This window comes from Struthio camelus, chromosome W (assembly GCF_040807025.1).
Source record: "Struthio camelus isolate bStrCam1 chromosome W, bStrCam1.hap1, whole genome shotgun sequence".
NCBI classification, from domain to species: Eukaryota; Metazoa; Chordata; class Aves; order Struthioniformes; family Struthionidae; genus Struthio; species Struthio camelus.
Window position 1 is genome coordinate 23989666 of NC_090981.1, and position 25962 is coordinate 24015627.

General features: G+C 40.6%; 1 protein-coding gene across 10 annotated transcripts in view; it reads left to right on the forward strand.

Annotated features, from left to right (window-relative positions):
- LOC138060893 (semaphorin-6A) overlaps positions 1-25962 on the forward strand; it is a 377722-nt gene that overhangs the window by 285280 nt on the left and 66480 nt on the right. Inside the window, exon 1 of one of the 10 annotated variants that reach the window (XM_068924978.1) lies at positions 15354-15401. The exons of the other annotated variants lie outside the window; for them this stretch is intronic. The gene's annotated coding sequence lies outside the window, so the exon portion shown is untranslated. Of the gene's footprint in view, positions 1-15353; positions 15402-25962 lie in introns of those variants that run through there. 10 annotated transcript variants of the gene reach the window in all.

Consider the following 25962-nt stretch of genomic DNA (forward strand, 5'->3'; position numbering starts at 1 on the left):
CTACCTCAGTTTTTTTCAGGTCTCTTCTCTTCATTGTATCTTTTATCTTTTTATATCTTCCCTTCTCTGTATCTCCTTGTCCTTGTTCTCCAGGACCTACATAGGTAAGACTCGTTAGCTACAACCATGCTTTAATTAAAATGCATTGATCTCTGTGTGAATGATCTTATTCTGAAGTGGCCTTACGTCAGCTTAAATCTGCTTCCTTTGGCAACTTAGAACGTTTTAAGAATAAACTTCAAATTTACATCTTCAATTCTCCTAGCTTTCCTCAGGGTCCCAGTATTGACAAGCTCCTAATCTTCACTGCAATTCAACCCAATCCTTTCCTCCTCTCAAGGATTCAGATTTGAAGCCTTTCTTCTTTCTTTCCTATAATGGCAGCTGCTTTTCATTCTATATCGTGATTGTAGAAGTGCCTGCTCCCCCATATTCTGCTTTCTTTTTCTTAGTTCCTGACTCTTTATCTCTTGCTATGATATCTCCTTGTCTTCCAGAATGTAACAGCATCTCAGGAGGTCCCATCTTCAGGCTCTTTGATGCGTTGTACAGTCAGTTCCTGAGGAAAGGCCAAATCATCTTAAGATTTAGGAGTCCCCCCAAAAACAGAGACCTTTGTTTGCTGATCCTCATATTATATTAATAAGCATACTCTCTTCAAAAACAGTGGGCCTGGTATAGAGACGGAGCATTACTTGAGCAGGTGTGAAGAAAATGCAGATGAGATTCAGGATTTGAATCCAGTTGAGTTCCAGTTCCAGCTGGTTCTTAATATTTCCCCAAACAAAAACAACCACTTCCGCTCAACTCAAAATTTAATGTTGTCTTGAAGGAAGAGACTTGAGTTCATTTTTCTGCATTGTTGAAAATACTTTGATCAACATAAATAACCTACTAATATCAACTGAATCATCTCTAGCAGAGCCATTTTGGTACTTAAATGATTTTTAATAATTGCTGTTCTTGCGGCTACAGAAACTGTTAGCTATGGTTTGTGCCTGGGAATGAGCATCCTAAGGAAGCAGTGATCTGCAGGTCTGTCTACGTGGTTAGCTTCAAAAACTGTACTTTTTTAACCTTTTGTTTAGTAACGGGCATTAACTAATGGCTTGTTTGCACAAGAGGTGGAAATATGCACCACAGGCATCTTCATCTTGAAAGAGTGGGTGCTTTCCTGTTGGCATCAGTGAGACTGAGTTTGAGCCATACTTTAAAAGAGAAATGCTAGCTCTTGTGAGGTCAGTGGCAAAACTCTCACTGACTCTTAATTTTGTCCAAATTCTTGCCAGGCTGTTCTGAACGTGCGTGGACTTATCAGGGCATGAAATAGGTCGGGTCCCCTTCATTACTTCCTGTCAAAGTGGTGCATGCTGTTGGCTCTGTGAACTGGTAGCAGACGCAGCTCTCTGGTGCAGATCCCTCTCTTCCCTTCTCATCTGGATCAAGGCTGCTTTATCTCCTGGTCTGAAAGCTAGAATTCTGAGAAAATACTAGTGCAGACATTGCAAGTGTGTCTCCAAGAGCAGTATATCATGCTTCTCAGACTGGAAATCTGTGTAACAGTTAAAACATTGTTATATTAACTCCAGTGCATAAATAGCTGGCAATTTTTTCTGTTGATTTTAATGATGAAGAAAGGTGGAAGTAAAGATGGAGGTTATCCTTTGACTGAAAATAAACTCTCGAAAGGAAAAATAGAAATGGAGAACAAGAAAAATGGGAAGGGTCAGATCACTGTCCTTGTACCAGGTTCAGCTTGCAAGCGATCATATGAGTAGTCCAGTTAGAATCCCTAGTGACGGGGTTGTTTCGGTACATTAGCAAGGAGTGTAACCAAGATACAGTTGCTCAGGTCCGGCCAAAAAAAATAGCTAGCGCACTTTCTTGTACTCTTCAAAGGTGCACCAGTTGCAGCTGGCACTTAGTCAAACCTGTCATCACCTTCACTGCCTTTGAAAGAACATTTTGCTAAAAGGTGAAGGCGTATGCCTTTCCTCTTGCTTCGTCTGCACAACTTTTTAGAATCTTGAAGCAAATAAAAAGGCCATCTAGGCTCAAACTCTTCTCCAGTCACACTGCCATGATTTATGGAAACTCAGGTTTATTAGCTTTCTGTAATGTGTTGATTATTCGTTACCAGCAGAGTCAACAGATGTGGGAGCAGAAAGTCTTGAAAAGACGTTCTTGTAACCGGTTAATTGAATGTTTTTAAAAGTAAAGAATGAAGTTTGAAACCCATAGGAAAAAAAATGGAAATTAATTTATTCTGAAAATTCCTTTACATGGGAAATGCCTTGCCTTTATGTCTGTGATTCTGAAAAAAAAAATTCTTTATATTTGAGCTTGCGCATTCTTAGCCATTTATAAAATGGGCTTTCCAGTTCATTAGGCAAAGAGGAAAAATAGCAGATAAGTTGGAATGTGAGGGAGGAAGACAGTATAAATTATATTTATTATTTCAGGGAAAAAGGCCCCCAAAGCTGACTTAGCAAAACATGATGTTATTAAGTACTTCAGAGGCTAAAAATGTATGTTTTCTAATTAGAACTATGGAGCTTAGCAGTCCCTTGAATTATAGTGAAAAGAGTGTTATACCTCATTTCACTCTTACAGCAGAGAATTATACCACTGAAGCCAATACCGTTGTTGAATGTGAATAAACCTGGTGGAAGTTAGATACAAATCTTTTATTTCAGTTGGAAGCTAACATGGAATTTTCCTGCAGAGCAGAATTTAAACAGCTAGAGTTCATACATAATTCTTACTCTTGCTAGAATGGTGTTCTTCACTGAGACCAGCAGAATGCGTATTTTTTTGTAAAATGAAGTTTAAAGTACTTTGGTTTATACCTCTACAAAGAGTGCAGTATCACTGAGAAAACGTCTGCAAGGCCCAAAATCATCCTCAGAGCTGCGGAGAGCAAGCGTTCAGAAGCACTTTCTGCAGTTCTCCAGTGCAGGATCTGTTGCACGTTTTTGAGCGTCGTGCCTCTTTTGATCAAACAGCATTTTACAAAATCTGGCAGTGTGACATAATTCACTGAAATAAGAGAGTACTCATTTATCAATGGAGATTGCACAAAGCAACAAACTTGCAAACTAGGGCATAGTATAGCTGTGCATGAGAATTCCCATGTGGATAAATCAAACTTCCTTAAGGGTTGCGGAACTTACCTTATCCAACCATGTATAAGATACCAGCAAGTGTACTGGAACTACTAGTCTGCATTTGAACCTGTAATGACAATAATGTGTTTTAAGTACTGGCAGACAAGTTATGTGGGTAGATCATCATCATTAGTGCATAAGAATTAACGCTTTGCTCTGTCCACAGTAATCTTATTTCTAGCAGTTATTTCTAGTATATTTTTAGTACTCCGTCCTGTATTATTCATTCAGAACACTGTGGCTTTCAAATGAAATCTCTCTGCAGTGTTCAAAGTTCTCTTCTTTTCCTTCTCAGAATGGACACCTTGATTTCCAAAGACTGATGGATACAAGGACCGTGGTGTCTGGTTCCACTTCCAGCAAGTTTAGAAGTTTTAGACTAAGTTAATTCTTGTTAATTAGTAATTTGCTTGAGCAAGGCAAGCATGTAATTCAAAGTTTCCTTAACTATTGCGTTTTCTCTCACTGCCCCCTGCACCTACCCTCCCCTCACCAGCAAATGTGCAAGGGTTCATAGGGATATTCATCCTCAAGTACCTATGGCACAAATCCAACTGTTGACCTTCCGGCACTTTGTCTTCGTTTAGAGAGCTCTATAAAGAGCTATTGCAGCAAGGGTAAGAGAATTGAATTTTCTGTTACTGTCAGTGTGGCTTGTTTTAATTCTCATAGTTTACACCAAAAACTCTGACGCTGACTCAACTTTGCTAGTGGAAATTACATTTGCAAAGAGTTTTTGGCCTCGGTTTACAGGCAGAGCAATAAAGTGTAGCCCAAGGGCTAAGAGAGATGAAAATTAAGCAGGGAAAAGGGAGAAGCGTGCCAACTAGGAAAAGGGAGAATTTCCAGGGAATAATAACATTGCCATGCACTTGCCTAACATCCATTATTGGATTATCTGGAAGTGCATTATAAGAGTTAATGAGGCCTCATAACTTCCTCGTGAGGCAGGTACTGTGTTATGATACTGATTTGCACATGGATAAACAAAGGGCTCATGAAATCCTGGAACTTGTAGCAATGCCATAAATAGCCTCTGGAAAAGATTTGGAAAGGGGAGCAAAGACAATCTAGCGTATTGTGGACTGGCAGCTATCAGCGAGACACCCGTGCTATGTTCAGTCTTAATTCTTTAAGGTTGTTTGCCATCTATAACCTGAAACAAATTATAGGGAAGTAAAGTTGCTTGAAAAAAGACAAGTTTTGAAGTCCAGGTATTTGAGGTGGCTACTAGCTTGCCACTATGAACAGCCGCTCTAGTCCTCTCTCCCTCTCCTGCCCTCCTGATGCTTTGTGTTTTTTCTTTTATTGTTACTTCAGCACAGTTCAGACTGTTTAGCAGTGTGGTGAATTGACGTCATGGCTTAACCACCTCTGCTAGCACAAGGTTTTACTCAGTAGTCTAAAAGGAATTTCCCATCTCAGATTTATTTGACTGTGATTTATTCTTTGGGGAGAAGAGGCTGGGAATTGGGAAAAATAATACATTTCCCAGTCTTTAAAAAAATCTGCTGCAAGGCTGCTGTTTGGGGATGGCTTTATATCTCCGATGTTTGCCCCTAACTGAAGAGCACAGCTATTGAGGGGGAAAATGCTCCGCTTTTACCTCAGCATGTAGAGCAGGCTTGTATTGCACTGTGACTAAACGCTTGGTCACTGCATGCCAAAATACTTACCTTCTAATTGACATGAAAGCTGTTTCTGGCTTGGTATTAGGATGTAACACAGCTCCTAGTACAGGTTTGGCTTCCAGAATAAAGCATGTTCTTTTCTGTCATGCATGTCAATGCATTGTCCTCCTTCTTTCTCCTAATAGCCTGTGAGATTTGAACTTGGAGTCAGCAAAGTACAGGCTTTGTGAAGCACAAAAGAACACCAGGTTTTTATCACACCATGCCTGTATAAAAAGCTGTTCAACCATTCAGTTGCTACTTGTATTGTGCAGCTGTTATTTTACTGCTGAGAACATCTTGCTGTTGACAGTGTAGTACCTGAAGGAAACACTGGCACACTGAGCTTTTCAGGAGGAGCTGGGTTTGGGATTTTGCCAGATTCCTGTGTGGAAAGTGGAGGTATTTCTCCCCCCTGCCCCTGTTCCCATTCTAAAATCTTTGTAAATAAGTAACAAATTTTTGTCTGCCAGCCAGCATCTGTTCCCAGATTTTTGCGCAATGAGATCTTCCCAACACATTGACAGTCAGTGCTTTTTGTCTTTTAAACCCACCTCTCCGAAGCTGACAGTGAGACTATGCTTGGCCATGGCCCGCTTGGATTTTGCAGCACCCCGCTATGCTGAGTGGGTTCCCAGGAGGATGGCTTTCTTGCACAAGGGCCCTTTCTTCCCCAAACCCGCAGTCAATATCTGGTCAGTCTCATCTATTTAAAGTCAGCCAAGCAGGAATCCCAGTGCTCATGGAGAGGGTGCTTTGTTTGCTTACAAGTTAACAGGAAATTGAACTGTTCCTAATTAAATACAAACAACTGTGTGAGGACAGCCTGAAGGAACTGTCTTAAACCCACAGAACTGGGGGAATTCAGAGAGAAGGTCAGCCTTATTCAGTCTCTAGGGCTAAATTTGGCTCTGAACTATTGGGGGTACAATTCCCACTGTAGGTCAGGGCTGAAATTCTTCTTAGCAATTAATGCAAGGGACTATATTTTTAGCCTAGTTTCCTAAAGAAACAAGGCTTGTATGATCGTACTGTCTGTGCGCGAGTGGCTGTCAGCTCTCCCCTGATAACTTTTGAACTTTTGAGCTGACTCTAGACCCACACTGCAAGCAAAATGGTGGTTTTCCAAGTTCCTGCAAATTTCATGAAACTAGGCGGGCAGGTTCAAGTGTGACTTTACTGAGGCCTGTAGAGAGGCGAAGGGTGGAGGAGGGGAACCCAGTCCTTTTAAAGACATCAACATCGACGCAAATTCCTAACAAACCAAACGTCACTGATTCCCCTGCTCCTGAAACTGCTTGTTTAGTAGTAACATTTCCATATAAATAAATAGAACATTCCTGCTGTAGGGTTGTGTGAGGCTGAATTTGGTATGCTGCGTTTCACAGTGCCCGACACATCCTATAACGTAAACTAGCAGACTAGCTAGTGCAGAATATTAATTTCATCAGGTCTGACTTGCTGGCTGTGCTCCCATTGACTTTATTAAATTAAATGGCAGTTTTGTCTGCCTACATTTCTCAGAATCCAGATCCACAGTTTGCCTATTTCGAACACTTTGAATGTGTGAAAGTGCACAACTCCTAGTCTTTGCCATATGGAATACTTGTGCAGGAGATGTAACCCCAATAAAACAAGACAGTGTTAGGAAAAAGAAATGCATGGAAAAATGCATGGAAATTAATGAATGACTGAATGCAAGCAACAGTAGTGTGTTGCATAACAGCATGGCAGCCTGGTATGCAGTGTACCAGTGTCAAATATTTATTGTACATGCTCAGGACTTAAATGTTCTAACCTTAAATATTTGTATTTTGTTTGTTGCTTTTTCAGTTGGTGGGTTGGGTTTTTGAGAGGAAGAAAGCTGAAGGCAGGTTATCTGTATTTCTAACTAGAATCTGAATTCAGCTCATTTAAAAATTAACCTATTCTTTCTTTCACTTTGGAGTGGTGCAGGAAGCATCTAAAACCCTTGAAAATACAATTTCAAACTATAAAATCAGATATTATAGATCCTCTTCTCATTTGGAATTGATTTGGTTTCTGAGACTGCCAAATTCCAGTCCGATACAAATTGGAACAGCTGAGTTAAATTTTTTAAATCGACCCTGAAGTTTACAGATTTATAATGGTTTCATGGGAAGGATGTTTTAACTTTTCAGCTGTATGAAAATGGTGATCCATTTTATTTAGATATAACTGATTCCTGTGATAAAAATTAGGTACATGGTATATCGGGCTTTCTATATACATTCCTGCTTCCTCTTATTTCTACCAGTTCCCTTCCCACTGTGTGCTTCTCCCCAAACTCACATTTCTGTCCTCCTCATCTCGCTCTTCTTCCATTCTACCTTGAGGCTTGGAAGTCTTTTCCTCTTCTTATGGGCTGTTTGTCAGTCCTCTCCTATGCAGTTGCTGCCTGAGGTGTACGATAATGCTCTGTGGGAAGACATTTTCCATGCTTTTATAACAAGTCCATGTGCTGCAGGCAACGGACACAATTACCGTGTAAATCACAGCCCCACATGAACATACATAGGGAGCTGGGCCCAGACTCCAGTTTCTTCATCTCTAAAAACATAAGGCCAATTCTCCTGCTCAGGCAGAATTCCCTTGGCTCAGTAAGTCTCAAAACTTTTTTTAGTTTCAATCGCGTAAGAATGAAGTGGTTGTTTTGTGGGCCACCTGCCTTCCTAGTCATGATCTAAAGGCTACTTCCTCTTTTGTATATGATCAAAATGCATCCCTGAGGCAACTACAGTTACCAACGTGGAAAAGTGCGTTCAAAGAAGTATTTAATATATTTTAGCTGTTCTTTATTTGATTTAGCAGCTGATAAAGAGGGTATGCCAATGGCATAGGACCAGAGAGATACCAACAGAAGCAATGGGGAAGTGTCTTTTGGTCTGGTAGTGACCTACAGGACACAAACTGTGTTTATATACAGCCATAGTACTGGGACCTGTAGTCTTCCTGTGAGCCAGCTGCTGAGGGGGCAGCATCATTGCCTCATTGATATACAGTATCAGTCAATACACAGGAGACTTCTTTCCTTCTGTCGCTCCCTCTCCTTCACCTATTTCTGTAAGATTAAAAACTCAGTGAGTTAGTAAAGGGACAAAGTAACGCGTGTCCATTGGATCCAATTTGCAACGCCACACTCCAAATGAAAATGCTTAAAATATGTAACGGTAGCTTAACGGTGTTTTCTTGCTCTTCGAATTCTTTGTATCCAGTTAACGTCCTTATTTCCCTTTTCTTATTGAATCTCCTGTGAATCTTTTCCTTTTCTCCTCCCCTTGCCCATAATTCCCTTCCTTCATTTGTAAAGACTCCTTTCTATCTGCCTCTGTCCTTCTACCCCAGTCTTTTTCCAGCTATTTTCATTTTGAAATGTCCCTCTTGTTCTTTATAGTCTTCCCTCCATCTGGCCCTCATGTTGCCAGTCATTTCTCTCCTTCCGTGCCCAGATGCCACCAAAGCTCTCCCTCCCTAGCCTGCTTCACCTGTCCAAACCTCCAGCTTCCCCATTTGAGCATTCTTCATTCTCTGCTTCCCTTTCCAAGTTCCTGTACCCAGGCCTACTCCCTTTTTTTCTACTCCAGTCTTGCTTTTTCCCGATTCTTCTGTCCATCGTTTTTGAATGCGATTGTACTTTAGATACTTTCACATTTGTTATGGGAAGTACTTGTATGAATCTGACAGGAGGATTTCATCTCAAGTGTAAAATATGTTTTGGGGATTGTGGTGATTCATGTCTTCCTCCTGCGTTAGACTCTCCCCTAGTGTTTACCTAGGAGTCTTTAACAAATCCCTGTCATTGTATGACTTTGGACATTGGTTTTTCCATTGATGGATGTTGCTGGAGCAATATTAACTTGAAAGCATGGTAGTGTGAGAAGAGAATAAGCCAGTAACTATACAGCAGCAGGATGTGGAGGAAAGAAACAGCTGGCATCGACACGAAGGATTATTGGAATTTGTAATACTGTGTCATCTCTCTGCATCTTCACATATGCTCAGGTATATTGATAGCTCTTCTTTGTCGCTCTTTGCAGTTGTTTCCACAAAGCCTAATAAAAACAGTCCATGTAGGAGCATTGCATTAATTTCATCTCACTGTGTCTATCGCTTGAGACTGTACTGGCTTCTGTGTATGCCTTAATGCCTGCTTCTGCAACTGCTCCCCATAGTGAAGTCAATTGGATTTCTACATGCAGAATAACTGCCAAAACTTCACTACTTCCGATTATATAAAGCTTCCCAGGAGCAGGGACTGCGTCTCCCTATGTCTGTACAGGGCCGAGCACGCAGCTGGTGCTCAATAGATAATATATGTATAGGCATAATAAGGAGTGATTGTTCATCTAGTAGAGCTGAGATGAAACATCCTTTTGTAATAAGAGGTAACACATTATCACTTTTAGTGGTATATTTTATAATTTAGGCTTTAAATAATGAAAGTAAATTAGCCGGATAGTTCAGGGGAAACTCATTTACACCGCCTTCATACAACATGTTCCATGTTTCAAATGACAGGAAGGGTAGCTAGTTCTCTGCAGTAGAATGCATAGTGATTAAACTGTCTGGGCACCAGCAGTAGGCAGCCATCGAACAGACCATTATTAAGATGCCTATAATTACAGAGCCAAAGCAGTCTCTTGCAGTGCACTGGTAATCTGCTTTGAAAACTGGGGACACAAAGGCATACCTCCTTTGTATGTTGAGGTCCAAGCTGTGTAAAGTAGCTGCAGATTTTTATGTTATGTCAGTCATGTCTTAGATTGTTAGCTGCTTCTGTCGGCTCTTTGGAAGCTGGCCTGTTTTCATAGCCAGGGGGTATGAGAGAGAAATAAGTGCTGAGTAAAGGACTGTTTAAAAACAAGTATAGCTATGACATTTCCACAGGAGCTGTCATGGTATTGCTTTAGTCATTAGCTGAGTGGATACTTGAGCTTAATCAGTATCAGAGGGACATACATCTATTTCATTAAGCTAATTTACAAGACTCGGCTTACCTAAGAATCAAATTTTCATGTATTGTCCATCTTGTTGTCAGGAAAATAAGGGGAGGGGAAGGAGTAAATGGTAAGCAATGCAAGACTGAGATGTGGTTGTGTTTATTCGTTTACTCGGAGATACCTGCTAGTCTTTCAGAAGCCTTCATTGCTTTTGGATGCCCGAGATACAGACCAGTAGGCTTTATAAAAGTATGTTTTCAGTTACTTAGAAATCAAACTTACAGAGCTTTATTAAGTGCAAGTTCTTCAGAGGAGTGTATACCTAGACTTATAGCTGCTCCTAGGGTTAAAAAGGAAGGTAAGCGTGGTTTTCAGAGGAAGAGAATGGAAGGTTAGGATGGTTAGCTGAAATAGACCTTCAACCTCCCTTGGTCCCTGAGAGACATCAATGAAGCGTTTTGTGTGTAGCTTCACACAACACTGCAATCCCAAGGGAGTCGCTACTGCTATTTATATCATACAAGAGCTGCCTGTGACTTAAACAGAAAGCTGTAATGTGCCGAGATGGTTTCTTTTCTTGTTTGTCCGTGGTACTCAGGACACTGTCCTCTTTCAGTACTGACTTTTTGTCTCTGTCTGTCTTTAAAAAAGAAAGAAAGATAATATTTAGTATCTTCCTTTTCATCACTGCTAGAATTGAAACTTAAAAAAAATTAATGACTCTTGAGTGAAGCCATATTCCTTTAGTTGGATCATCTGGTAACTGTTTACATGTTAAACCTTAAATTTATCCAAGACATTGTGACTGAGGTTTACTTTTATGGGCAAATGTGTAGTGATGATTGAAGTATTCAGGCTAAATCCAGCTTTTGGAGTCTAATAGCCTAATTTAACTTGATTGATTTGACAGAACAAAAGACAACTTTTATAGGACAACTGAAAAAAAAGAGGGACAACATTTCTGCTGTTACCGAACCAAGACTGGGGGTGAATTCTGAAGTCTATTTTCAGACCCTGTTCAGGGTTTTCAAACATCAGTGTTTCCAAAGTCTTCTGTTTAGGATAAAGATTGGATAACAAACCTTGTGTGATTTAGGTAGCTCTTTTAAGTAAACCTAGAAAAAATGTAGCTCTGACTGATGAGTTGGTAACGATGAAACACTAAACAAGTACATGATTATGAGTTGAATATTGCTAGTGAGATGAATCATCATGTTTGTGCTTCTTGAACTGGAAAACTATGCTCTGAAACCACGTCCCTGCCAAAACACAAACTCTAAGCAATAACCCATATATTTTGGGGAATGCATCCATGTGCATGCATGCATGCAAAGTTGAATTTTGAAGGACTTGGTGCTGGGCTGGAAGGTCAGTAGCTGAATGCGTTTGTTGGAGCCTAAAGCACTGTTGATCTGAGAAGTCAGTTATTATGGAGTCTGTTACACTATAGAAGCTACATCAATATTTTCACAGTCTGACAGTTAAAATGTTTGCTTAAAGAAAGAACAGGGCTAAAGAAGACTTCTGTATTTGAATCAATAGAACTGCAGTTGGGAACCATTTTTCTTGTATCTTTAAAAATTAAACCCTTCTTTCTCCACATATGTATGTGTTGTTGTAGATCGTAAACTTTTCAGGACAAGCATTTATTTTTTCTTAAAAAATGTGCAGTGTTGTTGAGGTAAAATACAAGTTTATAAAAAGAATGACCAAGGGGAATTCCAGTAGAGTAGTGTCTTTTTTTTTTTTTTTTCTTTGCATTGGTAGCCTTGTTGATCCAGTTGTGCGCTTTAATCCCCAGCAGTATTTTGACCTAGGGATTGTACCCCAAGCTTTATAATTGTGCCAGTGATAGACAGATACTAAGCTACAGCCTTCTATTTTATGGTTGGTCCCAGCCAAAAATTGCAAGCGCTGGCATAGTCAGGGCAGAATACTGCAGCGCTTTGTTCAGCTGATGCAGGACATTGGTTGACGATAGATGACGTGCAGTTGATTTGTGACAAAGCAGCAATCAGTAATCAAATTCCTATTGTATAGATTTGCAGAGTCAAAGAGAAAAGGGTATATGAAGGAGGAGAGGTAGGAGATTGCTGCTAAATAGGCTCAGAGGAGAGATTTCTTATTCTAGCATTTGAAGTTGTCTTACCTCTGAAGTCATATCTGGTTTTCCTAATTAGAGCTGCTTTATTTCAGGCCTGTCATAAAGGAAAGCATACCTTTTGTCTGTGTTTACTTTAGAAATACCTTGAAAGCAGCATATTGGAAATGAAAGGGTTTTTTTATAGAGTTGCATGCATTGGTTCATGCAGTACAATTAATTGTGTTCAAGAGACAGCTAGGAAGGAGAAGAATGCTAGCAAAAGGTAGCATTCTTAAATCACCCTATGGAGCATGTGTTGACTTGGCATTTTTTCCCTAGGATGTGTGTCCTGATGCATTCCTAAGTACGCATAGCGAGAGATGAGATGGAAGTGTAGTTGTCTGGAAAAGATTTCTGTCCCCATTTGCATTTTCAGTCTGGCAAAACTCTTCTGGATCACTGTGTCCTGCCCCGGCCCCTGGGAAAGATAGAGCAGAGGCTACACACTCAAATCCTGGCAAAGGGAGTTATCTTGGTTTGATGGGTCAAGGGAAAGTAGGATGCCTAGCCCTATGGACTGGGACGGAGAAACGCAGTCAATTTATCTCCATAAAGAAAAAAGAAAGAACACGCTCAGTGGGCTCCAGGAGGATCCAGCTTCCTCTCCTTATTCTTCATTGTCCAGTCCCTGGGGGATATTAGCCACGCCTCTTTATCCCAGTTTCTCCTTATAACACATCTCTTCAGAGCTTACCAGCGTTCATCTAAAAGAAGTAATGTCACAAGTCAGTTTTATTTTAATGTACATTAAAAGGCATGTTCCATGTTCGGTCATCCTTTGATCCTCAAGAGTTGTTTTTTTTATTTATGTGAAGCACTAGCTATCTTTTTAAAACCCTCCAAAAAGGAGGGAAGATACCATCTGTCCCCACAGACTTGCGGCAGAAATACATTCTCAGCTTTTGGAGAACGTAAGGGTGTGTATGAGTAAAGAGAGTAATCGGTTCTGGTGTAGGGGAAGCCAAATGAGTTCTTGTGTGAGGGAAGCCAAGTCCTTTTACGAGAGAGTCGCTGCATGTGACTGTAGTGATGGGAAGAGATTATGGGGGGCTTCTTAGGATTAAGATAGTAAGCATACAAGCGTTTCTTTTAGCCTGTGCTAGAGAGGCACCAGAGTTTTCATTCTTATAAAGCAAACCCATTCTTCAGTGAAGTACTTTAGAGAGCAGTTTAGTCTTGCTAGTTGTAGGTTCCTGTGCTGCCTTCTTCAAAGATCTCCCTGACTCACTGTGTGGATCCTCCCTGACTCCAGGTGGATTCTGCAGAGTGTTTCACCCTGTGCTGAGGGAGTTAAGTAATCCTCTCAGGGCATGAGGAGAAAAAGCTTAGTAGTTTGCTGAGGAAAACACATGGGTTTCTAGCACTGAATTAAGGAGGCAAGTTGTGGTATGTCCCAGTATTCAATAAGGTAGTCATAAATTATCAATGGATTTCAACCTTCTTTTTTCCTGTTTTTGAAATATAGGAGAATATAATCTACCTCTGAAACTATTTTCCTATTTAAAATTGTTGAACAGCAAGTTCTGAGAGTGCTATTTGTTCTGTAGTTAGTCATGTTTCTGACTCCCTGCTGACTAAGCAGAGCTCTTACTGATAGGTAAACTACTTTTAAGGTCTGCATTCCACAGGTGGACCCAGACACCGCAAAGAATAGGTGGCAAGCCAACAAAGCCATCTGTAAAGTCATCGTTGTTAATGAGTTTCATCAAACTGATCAGCCCAAGAGAGCGTCAGAAAGTCCTGGGCTGTTTCTTCTACTAGGGTACTTGTATGACTAGTATCCAGAAAAAGTTACTGTTGAGAACTCAGGGGTAAAGTAGATGTCCGGTAACAGAGCTCTTCAAAGCTTCCAGAAAAGATTTTCAAAGTTAAGTGCTTTCTTTCAAAGTTGATTTTCTTCTATTAGAAGAGGGGAAGTGCCGGAGTGAGGTCCTTCACACCACTTTGTTATTGCAAGTCTTTGAGAAAGAGCTTCCAAAAAGCTGCTGTAGAAGATGCATGGGTAGGTTGTCGTCTTTTGTACATAGCACACATCCACATTTTTTTTTTTTCTTCCAAGTGTGAATCTTAGAGTGAAACTGTTTTGAATAAGTGTGTTGACCATGCTATATTTAGATCTGAAAGCTTTTTCACTGAAGAATCATAGACCATTTTGTAGCTGATGTTTATCCTGTTGTTCGGGATCCTAGAAATTATCAGTGTGTATAGCCAATATATATAGTCACAGATATTGTGAAACTGAGGTTTTCACAAGCATAGGTTGACTATAGGTGCACGCACATGCAAAAGAATGAATAGCATTTTACTTAAAATGAATGTGGTGATATTCACCACAGAACAATTTATCCCCATGAGATTCTATTTTGAATTGCTCACAGGCAGACTTTAATGAGAAGTAGTATGGCATGGAATATGGCAAAAAGAACCTCATTCACTTACTCTAAGAAAGAAAGAACTTGAACCAAAGTAAAGATTTTCTTCAAAAAAGTAAGAATAACCTGAAAATTCACAGGAAATTTGAATAGGTTATATCCACTTCCCTTACTTCAGATGAGAGACTTTGGCCAAAATCCGTATAAAGTTAGCAGAATGTAACTCAGTCTTTATATAAGAAGGCATACTTTTGTAAGGATTTAAGTATTATATGTATACAGTTCTTTGAAAGCTGAAGGCTTATCATTAGGTAAGGCAACATCATGTGTTAGCTGATGTACATGATATGAACTGTACAGCAGGTACACGTCTCTCTGAAGTCCAGTGGGAATCGCGACTGCACAACCCAGCAGACAATGGCAGCGTTTCCACTGGTATCACCAGAAACAAGCCAACACCCTTTGATTGTAACTGCTACTGCATGATTCTGTTGTAACCTGGAGAATCGCTACTCTGCCACATGAAGAGACTTAAGTTTCTGAGACATCTTTCATATGTGCAGGCATGGTTTGACATGGGGCTCCTGGACTGGACTCATGTTGAGAGCATCGCACCTTGATGCCAACCTGGAGCTCTTCGGGCTTTTCCAGTTAGTTCAGCACAGTCCATGCATACAGCCTTCAGTCTCATTAAAAAGAGATTGGATTTTCTGATCTAATTTCTTTTGTGCTTTTTCTCTACTATCTGCTGACAGGAATTTGAGTCTTGGCTGTAGATCAGCTCCTGGCAGCTGATCAGCTGAATGTCCACGTTATTGAGGCCAGCTCAAAGTTAGAGGAAACACTCTCTGCGGCATTTGATATAAATCACATAAGTAGCAGAACTGCAGGGTAAGAAGTAACAGCAGTAGTTTGCCAGCTACAATGCATTTCTTCTTCCCTGTTCCTATACAGGAATTTCTGTTCTGTCAGACAAACGATGAAGAATTTGTTTGGGTTCAAAACCACCTGGCAGAATTATAGAAATGCCATACTTGCGTGCGCCTGGTCATCAAGTGCTCTTGCAGAATTCACGCAGATGCACTCAGGTAATGAACCATTGCTTTTCCTGTGTTTCCCCTCTTTTAAGGATTTGTAAGTTATAGGGGAGAGAGGAAAAAGAGCAGGAGCTTTGGAAGGAGATCTTGAGTTATCTGAGAAAACACTAGTGTTTCAGACCCAAATCTAGCATGCAGAGATTATTTGTGCGTGTTTCAGTGAACTCCAAAGCGAGAAACTTCCCATTCTGGCACTGGTGGATGAAATGTCATCATCAGGATGATGCCCGAGTTCTGTTTGCTGCACGCAGTCTTTAACTCTACCAAATTAGCTAGAATATTAGTAATAATGTTTTCAGCATCAGTCAGTAGTTGTATGCCGGTGCCATGAAAATGGCTTTTCTTCCTGTATATCTCATTATTTGCTGTTGGAACCTGAGTGTAGCCAATCAGTCCTAAAATAGCTGTAGAAACCATGCGTGATGTAGAAATCGCTTTGTCTTACTGCTGTGTTGTAGGCTGCATAGCTGAGCCTGCCCTAGCACAGAACCTGGAAACAGACTGCTGACCCATCTGGGTGACAGTCTCGACTGGCCTTTGCAGAAACCCTGCACGTGCTACCGAAAAGGCAGAGAACATTACCTGAAGAAGAAGAGAATGATTTTGCCTTGTTTGACCAACTAGCCCAAGAACAGATTACAGGCTTTTGCTGTCTGCAAGGAAGCTCATCCATCACGCCCCATTCAGGCAGTCATATATGCTCTGTGGACCTGTCCTTTTGCTACACTGAACCTTTTTCTTCACAGCTTTTCCAAAGATGCAAAGCACATAATAACAGAGCTATTACTTACTTTTGTAACTTGGTACTCCAGGCATCAGTCAGTGCTGCTTTGACTCCCTTTCTATGCTGCTCTAATTCCTTCATGCTGCGCTAAGAAGCGGGTGTGAATGAATGCGTAAGGATGCTTGTATTCTACAGTACATGGGTGAATGTGTGTCAGAAGTAGAGCAGAGTATTTATTTGGTGCAGGGGCTGATCCCTCTCTGAACTGTAATCCTTTTTTATTTTTTCTGACCCTCAGCACCTCAATTTTAAATTTGCCCTTGAAATCACATCAGATAATTTTCTGTTTCCTCTCAGTAGCCGTCTCCCAGTAATTAGAGTGATCTTGCACTGTTCTATTAATTACAGGAATTGTGATTTTTATATTCAGGGGTTAATTGATTACATCTACACGTAACATTTTCCCTTAAAATAAATTGAATTACAGTAATTAACCCTATGTCCAGGTTAACAGACAATACTGTTTGTCTCAGTAGTATTTTGGAAGTAGCATTTTGTTTTGTGTGTCTGTTGTCTTCTCACTTTGCCTTCTATTTTCTTCATAACCCTAAAGTGGGGGAATGAAGATATGAGTGGAAAATGTGTCATGTTGTCATACTGAGGTGATCATTTTTCCCGAAAAAGCATTCTTGGGGATAGGGCTCTTTCTTGTATTAACCTATCCATAAAGCTGTTAAGATTATATATGATTTAAAATTTGGGAATTTGCTGGGCATGAATCCAGGCAGAGCAGAGCTCAGAGACTGCCACTTGCAGCTAGCAATTACTAGCAAACTGCAGGAACTGGATTATTGCACGCATCATACTCGCCTCAGATGAAAAGCAAACTACATAGATTTTTCAGTCTCAGAGTCAGATTTATTTTACTCCTTTGAGGTTTCCAAAAATATCAGAAAAAAACATTAGGCTTGATTGTCCATGAAAAGTAATCATGAAAGATAAGAGATCTGTGAAATTTGCCCGGAAAGATAGAGATCGATGAAATTTGTCTTAGTTTCTGATAAAAACCCTTTCCTGTGATACTTGAGCCTTTTAAGTTTGGGTGAATGTCTATAAGTATGTAGGCAGCTTTGACTAGATGTATGTCAAAGGGAGAGAGATGTCAGAGTTAGTTCTGAAAAGTGAATATTCCCAGTTAATTTGATTGTATTCTTAACGTTCAGTTGGTTTTTTTTTTTTTTTCTGATACCCACTTATGCTTATCTGCAGGTGCTTTTGAAACTTGCCTCAGGGATTACATCTGTTTTGTGGACATTACTCATTTTTACAGTAATCTCCTTCATACTCTTCTGTAAGGTATAGAAAAACCTAAGAAAATTGATTTCACAAGCAAGTTAGGGATTCAAATTATAAGTACGTATCTTTGAGAACTCTTTGCTTACCTGCAGTTTTTATCTGTCAGGCATAGACATAAATTATCATGACGAATGTGTGTGATTTCCAGAGGGGAAAACCTTACCTTTCCTTTCTCCTGTACGAGTTCTGGTGCACATTAATAAAAGCTTGCCTGACTGCAATGTCTCTGCATTTTCTTGTGCTGAGCAACCTTCCCTAGAGTTTGATATTGAGATTTGGCCTAACTATTACTATTGCCATGATTAGACTACCACAGTGTGGAAGAAGGCAGTGGGCTCTCTGGAGGTTGCTGTGGAGGTAGGGCACTCTCAGGTTTAGTGTGGAATCCACAGCTGGAATAATTAATATATAAATGTTCATTGTTAGCATTTTGCAGTGTTGCAGCAGATTTCATCCACATTTGGAGGGAGAGGGGATAGTTTGATACTGTATCAAACCACTGCATGCCAAAGTTAATTGGTGCCTTTTGAACAATACTCTGACAAAAGTTGTTGTTTCACTCAAGGTAAATGAAGCTACGTTAATGAGTCAGTTTTCTGCATAAATGGCTTTAGGGCCAGCACTGGCCAAACTGCACGGAAGCTGAGCAATGTGCTCTGATTACTTAACAGCTGACTTAAATGTAAAAATTTGCGTTTCTCTGTTGCTTTATCACATTAAAAATTGGACACTTTCACGTCAAATAAATGGGACAAGTTTCTTGCAGAAAGCAGCTAGAGGCCGTGCGTGAAGAGACAACATCCCATTTCTTGCACTAAAAAAACCCCAGCAAAGTTAAGTTGCTTGTGATTATGTTAAGCGGCAATTAGCTGCTCTAAACACAGCAATAAGTTCTATGGGATCCTAATTTTTCTTCAGAATTAATCTGTTCCTTATATATCAATTTGATCTGTTACACAGACATAAGTGCACTGGAAATTGCAATTATCTTTCTGCTTAGAGGGTGAAGAAGGGCTGGAATCCATTTAAATATGTTCCAACAGTGAAGGGAAGCATATGCTAAGTATCTGAGGGAATCTGACCTGAAGAGTTGTCTGAGCTGGAGAGATTGTTTCAGGATTCCCGCCTGATCCTAACGTTATGTTTACAGCAGACGCGTGGCAGCTGAGACCGTGTCTGCAGGGCTATGTCAAACTTTTAATCAGTGACAATTGGCAAGATTGCTGCGAAAATATATCAGGCTTCCTGCGTCACCTTTGTTATCTGAAAGAAAAGGAAAACAAAGGGAGGCCACGTTTCATTCCTATTAGAGCTTTGGGTCACCTGGAGCCGCATAATTTTTATTCCATCTACCAGATGAGAGAATGGAAGGTCATTTGACTCACACTGATATTTCCCAGGCAAAGTGAGGGTCGGGAAGAGTAATGGTGTTGCTGGTAGTGTATCTGTTTTCTATTAAGCCTGCTGAGATGAAACAGCAAAGTATATATTAGAGATGGTGTTCTCTCCTGTCAGAAGGCAGTGATTGCTACATTTGGCTCTTAAATCAACTGGGAATCTTGACAGAGGTTTACTGAAGGCCCACATATAATCAATAGAGCTATTTTTATCTCTTAAATGACTGAGGCTTTTAAAAATAGTAAAGACCTCTTTGTAATGACCAACCAAGCTGGTGTGTTGCTCTAGGTGGTGCGGGTGGTGAGGGAGAGGGGTTATTTGGGCATTGCCTTTGTTCCATCCTGCAGGTTTATCACCCCAAAATAAAATTGCAAATGTTTCTGGCAGTCATCCTCCAAGCACAGATGGCTTTCCTCCCGGTTTTGGCAAGCCTGATTTCAGTATAAAATTGAGCAATTATTAGAAAGTGAAATATTGCATGATATAATACCACTACTGCTACCATCAACATCGTGACAAATGGTGAGTACATTGTTTCTGTTGCTGTGTGCGAGGGTTAGTGGCACTGTGTTACCCCTTCTTCTAAAATGTGTACCTTCGCTATTCCTGTTAATGTATAAACAGAGGGACAGATCAGAGCAGATGCTTTAGCAAGGAACCGTGGCCGTTTTCTCATTTGCGTTGGCTCTAAATTTCAACGCAAATATCACTGAACAGGTGGCTGATGAAGCCCCCGTAGACTGTTTACAGTAAAGGTTACAACCAAATCGATAGGCCTGAGATGCTTCTAATTCCATCTGGGAGATGTTCATCTTCCATCTGACTGTTCCCTCTCTGAACAACAGCATCCTGTTAATGCTGCAGTCATTGGGGATGTCTCACTCAGGTCAGCAGAAGGTTTCTCCTATTTAGGCCTCCGTTTTTTCTTTACGTTTTCTTTTTGTACTGCACTGGGACAAGCAGTAATGTTGATCTCGACAAGACAGGTTGCCTGCATTAAGCATGCTGAGTTTTACCTACTGACTTGACACCTGCTACTGCCGTTCTACAGGCCGAGTCTTATCAGTTCTACCTGGGGGTTGTCCAAATCTTTTCAGCTTATCAGTTATTGAAACAGGAGGTACTGATGTTGCGCACCATAGGTGACATTATTGTGCCTGATGTATGGCCTTGCACAGTTGCAAATTATGGGGGAGGAAGCTGCTAAGGATTCACATTTACACCAACCTGAACAAAATAAGCAAGTACTCCTGAAACTCACTTGAGAAGTACCTTGCCTTTTATCTAAAGTTTTATTTTAGCCATGTATTTGTGCAGATCTTAGTGGGAGGTTCCACATGGTCTGTGTATCTGTGGTTCATAGAACTAGTAATAAGAGTTTGTATTACTCTGTTTAATGAAGATAGGTGCTGTGGCTTACTATGTAAGGCGAAATCATGCTCGCTGGTGGCTTTCCCTTGGGCCTAATCGTCACGTCTGGCATGCAGCCCACAGCAGCTGGGCAATGAGTAAGCAGCGCTGAATCCAATTAAAATGGTAGTAAAGCGTGTATAGCAGAGGGCACCCGTGTGTTCCTCTTACACTTAGGGAGTACTTCTTGATGTGCACAAAAGTTGAGAAAGAATATGCTTTACACACATAATTTATGATTGTAGTGGCACCTAGAAACCCACATCAGAGACCGAGGATCCAGTTACTAGAAGCTGGAGACCCAGCAAAAGGAGATGCAGCACCAGAGAGCTTATAATCAATAGGGAAATAGAGTCAACAGGACTGTAGGAGAAGTGGGGGCATCGCTTGGGCGTTGCCCCCACCCTCTGTTGTCCCCTTGTCCATTCTCCACCCCCGCGCCAACAGTTAGGGGAGACCCCTGGTCACTGGGTAAATTGAAGGAGTGCAAGCGGTTGCCCTGATGCGTTCACACACCAGCCTCTGCTGTAGGGGCCAGATACCTGGAGTGCTAAAGTGCTTTTTTGGCTGCATGAAATGAATGGCCAGCTGTAAAGACAACAGGAACGGGACAGGAGAGGGCAAGATGAATGATGGCTGCACGGTGGGTCACAAAAAGATGTTGGAGGCTGGTAGCGATGGTGGGCCCAGAGCTGGCATAAGTCTCTGTGGCCACCTGCACCACCATTCAGGTGACTGAGCAGCAACTGTTAGAGAGAAAAGAGAAAAAAAAAAAAAAAAGAGCTGACCATCCCAGACATCGTCTTGCCACGTGCCAATTCAGTTGTAACGTCTGGCACTCCATGCTGCGTCTTGCTGATAGCCACTTGCGCCTCCCGTCTTTTTAACTCCCCGAGCACCTACTGAGCTTCTGTTCGTTCACATCTGTCTGATCCCCTCGGCACCGTTGGGCCCAGGCATTTTGCGTGATCCCTTTTGCTGCCAGGTGCGGGCAGGCAGGGTGGTTGTGCAGCAGTTAGCCCGCCACCCAAGCAGGCACAGACAAAGGATACTCTCCTGAACAGCTCCACTGCGCCCACCTAACTTTCCTCTTTTTCTGGAAGCTGCAGCCTGCAGGTTGTATTCCTGTCTTTTTTTGTTACATTATTCCTAATTGTTTTCTCTGAATTTCATAGAACTGTGTCTTTCACTTTCTAGGAACTGTGAATTTAAAGGGGTAAATAGTATTAACAATAGCGTCTTCCACTCAGAGATTTCCACGGGTTTAGCCAAAGGAGGGAAAAGATGCTTGCCGGCGTCGCATGCTAAATCTGCACCGTCGCCGTGAATAGAATTCAAGGTGGCCAACTGGTTTCCACGCTCTGCCTTCCCCAGGACAAAGCATGTGCTGGTAGATCGATGTATGTTTGTTTATATATTGATAGGTAGATCTCGCTATTTAAGTGTCTTTCAATGATACATTAACATGGGACTTGGGTTTCTTGGATGCTCTTAGAACGCTTACTACAAGAGCGTCTCAGATCTTTTCATTACCTCTGTTACACGACTCACTTTTTTTTTCCCCCTCCTTGTTTATGGTCTTTTCATTTTTGCCAGGGTAAGAAATGCTGAATGTGAGGAGAAGGGCTATTTCCTGAATATTTCCGGGGTCAGTTCACAGACTGTTACTTTTTCTTGTCATGCATTTTTCCTTATGCAGTAGTTCAAATTCATCAGGCTGAAATTTTTAGTTTCCTCGTTCTGTGGTTAAATACTATTCCTTCTTAATAGACATGCAGGCTTTTTGAAGAAAGTTAGATTGTTTCTACATTTTTGTAGAAACAAAATTTTTTTTTTTCATTAATACAGCCATGGGTTTTTACGGCCGTTAAATTTTCTCATCTTGCTTCATGCCTAACACAGACCAGTAAATTTTGTCCAGTAATTCTCTCATTAAGCTTAATAGTTTGTGGATCGAAGCGCAGCTGTTGTGTATGGACATGTCCCATCATTATTTAAATAAAGTTTGTAATAATTATGAATGAAACAAGATCCATCCATTACTGATCTGGCTTACTGTGCCATGGGGAAACTTTGACATGGTTATATACTTTGATTTTTCTGGGAATTAAACTGGGTTTAGCTGGCTGTACAGTGAGGCTAAAGCAGCTGGATGGGACGTTTTTTAACATGGAAGAATATCTTTCCTAACAGCTATTTATAGATGTGTCTATGCAGCCATTGCTGTTGAATGTGTTCTCAAGATTAAATCTGGCCTTACACTTTTATAGCATTTACCAGGAAATTAGCACTTCCCTTTACGATTTTCCACGTAGTATGTATAACCTTGCCAGAACTTACAAGCTCCAGACACAATAGGCCGGTTACTAGAATATTGTGGCAGTAGCCGTGTGAGCATTTTCTTAGCCAACAAGCTATTCTGTACATGCATTTCCACCCAGACTGTTATTCATTGAACACTGAAAAGATCAGATAGCAAAAAGCAGAGCTCATCATGGTGGCTTCTTGTTGTCTCAGGTAAGGGTGGACTCTAGAAACCATAGTGTTGGTTCAGAAAAATCAGACCTTTCTCTTTGACTTGGAAACCATATCGGGATGGTCATTACTATCTTAATTTCAGAAACTCCTCCATGCCAGTAGCATAATTTTTACTAAATCAAACACCACTGTGGTGTGTGGGGGTGTGTATGTGTACGTATGGAGGCTTTGAGTAATACTAATAGCAACTACATTGTGCTGGTATGCAAACATCCTACTCAGTTATTGATTGCCTTTTGTGCTGGGCTGCACAAATAGAACAGAGCACCAAGGTATCTTGCATCAAGTTATATTTGCATTGTCTCGGGAATGCAAGAGGCAGATTTGTTGGTTTTTTGAGACTTGGAAGAAATCTTATTACTCCGTAAAGTCTGTGGCTAAAAGTCATTGCAGTAGACACAGGTTATAAAACCTGCTCTAACACATTTGCAGTGCTGTATTCCAAGCGTCTACTAGTAAAAGAACCCCACCAAAAAACACGCCTCTTGTCATCACTCATGTCCTTTACAGGAGCAGTGAGCCCGTTTGGAACGGGAAGAGCTGACGTTCTTAGAGCCAGTTCTCTCTCAACTTGAATAGCTTAATGCAATCCAGATTGGACTTGCATGGTTTACAATGACTGAAGCTCTGTCCCATAATGTTTATAAGACTATTATTTGGAGATGGTACCTGTACTCGCTCAGCATCACTATCTATCCACTTGTGCTTCATCAAACACTGCATTTAGAAGCACTTTTGATTAGGAAGTAGTTTCAGCACAATTGCACACTTGCATCACTCCCAGGAGCCCAACCGGAGTCGAGAATTTGCTGAAAAGGAAGTTTGTGCTAAAAATAAGTGCGACCTTGTAGAATCAGTGCCTTTCTGAAATTCCACTGAAACAAGACAGATCCTTCCACTGTTATAAGGACTGCAGAACTCACATTATGTTTGGTGATTACCTCCTGGTGAAAAGCTACCTTTGGATGCAACTTGTGTCCTACTCTCTCTTACTTTATTGGCACCGGCATTGATACAGATGCACAGTCAGCTTGAAACACTTACAGATCAAAATAGGCATGTTTTGCATTTATTTTGTATGAATTCCAACAATTGTGTTGGTACTAGAGCAACGGAGAGTTAGGCTTTTTTCTCTCTTCCCTCCCTTCCTTTCCCAGAAAATATCCTGAAGACTGACAGAGTTCCATATACCTAAAAACCTTTGTACTATTAATCTGTTAGAAGGCAATGTGAGAGTACATTTGTTGGTTAATTCTTTTCAGGTAAAAGAAGAAAGATCTGGTCTGATAATGTGTCCATAAAATGATAGAGCAAACATGTTGGATGTTGCTAATTCTCCTGGAGGCTGTCTCCTGTATATATTTACGTACTGTTATACAGGTCTGAATTAGAAGAGTGTGATGGTACAGAATCGCCTACCAGAAAAGTTTTTAAAGCTCTGTAGTGGAGTGGTTGAGATTTATCTGCAGTACCTTAATGCTTTCCTTGTAGTGTACACACATTGTTAAGATAGCAGATGATGTGCTGCTAGGGAGTAACAGAAAGCAGCTATTCTTCTGCTCCAGAGTCTCACTGTGAGCCGAGTTTAGTTTGAGTAGTCAGCCTGCAGACCGATACAGTGGATGGATAAGGTTTACATGGAAGAATTGGATTGCTTGATAAGTTTCTTCCTATTAAACTGCCACTTCTCATCTGTATTTCAGAGAAGAATTTTGCATTGGATGGTAGTAATTGCAAGAGGGAGAGAATCGAAATCTGTTTGTGTATTAAGAGAAGATACTTTGTTACTTATAAAAAGATAGATAAAAAAGATAGATATAGATCTTATCTTTAATTCAAACCCTTTGAGGGAAACTGGGTTTCCAAGTATTACACTTACTTCTGCTGTTTATTTCTACTTTGGGCGTTCCTAAGGGCCCTAAATGAGGTTCAGCTGGGCACAGAAACAAATAGAACGAAACAGTTCCTGCCCTAGAGAGCTCACAGTGAAGACAACATTTAAGAGGTGATTAAAGAGACAAATAGAGAAAACAGATAAAGAAAGTGTCTGCAGGCAGGCACAGCTGTGTCAGTGGTCCTATGCTGCTATCAGCCTAACCAGTGCTAGATGGAAACACTTCTGGTGCTTGTATGTGCTATCTTCCAGGATTCATTCTCACATAAGATGTAATAGACAGACAGTTTCTGTATTGTACTATATTGTTCTTGCTGTTTTATCTTTGACATGCTTCTGACATTGCTTAGTTAAGGGGTCAGTCAGTGCCTCATATTAAATTTTATTTTTTCTGGACTCAGGCTTTGATTAATGAAAACAGAGAGTCAGCCAAGTTTCCAATTTGTGTGTTTGAATAATAATAAGCAAGCATGGAGTGTAATAAATCATTAGTCCTTATGAACTGTATTGCCCTACAACGAAGTCTCTATTCCAGTCCGTTATCAGAGCTGAAATTTTATTTTAAAACAAATATCCAATAAGGCAAATTAATTATTGTGGCATCTTTAATAGGATAAATGCTGAGGAATCAGCTGTGTCTGTGAAACTGCAAGTCAAAATGCAACACTCAAGACTTGTTAATACTGTTTTTTGGTATAGAGAAAGGAGATTTAGGTGTCTAATATTAAATGGTGTTGCAGAAGGGCAAGTTAGCACTTTGTCTGCCAAATTAAGTTTCAAAGACTATGTAGGTTATGAAGTTTGACTTTCTGCCCATAAATCTTGAATGATTGACAGACTACTGTAAAATAGCTTTGTTCAAAAAGAATCTTTGGCAGGTGGCATCAAAGGTTTGAAACTCTGGAAGGGATGAGAAGAAAACCTCACTTTTACACTGGTTTTCCCTGCAGATCAGCTCCTGTATGAAATTTGCCTGGGAATTATGAGCTATTTACTGTATTATATGCTATTTTCTTTCACGGTATCCAAAGGCTCCTGTGGTTCTTTTTATCTTGAAGATTTAGGGTTTTGGTTTTTTTTTTTTTTTGGTACATGAAATGTGAATGAGTGAATGCATGAATAGAACACAGGGAAGAAAAATCGTGTTTTTAGACAGTTCTGTTCACCCTTATTTTATCCCAAGTTGGAGTATTAGTTTTATGGCACCTAAATTTATGGGTACATATTTTTAC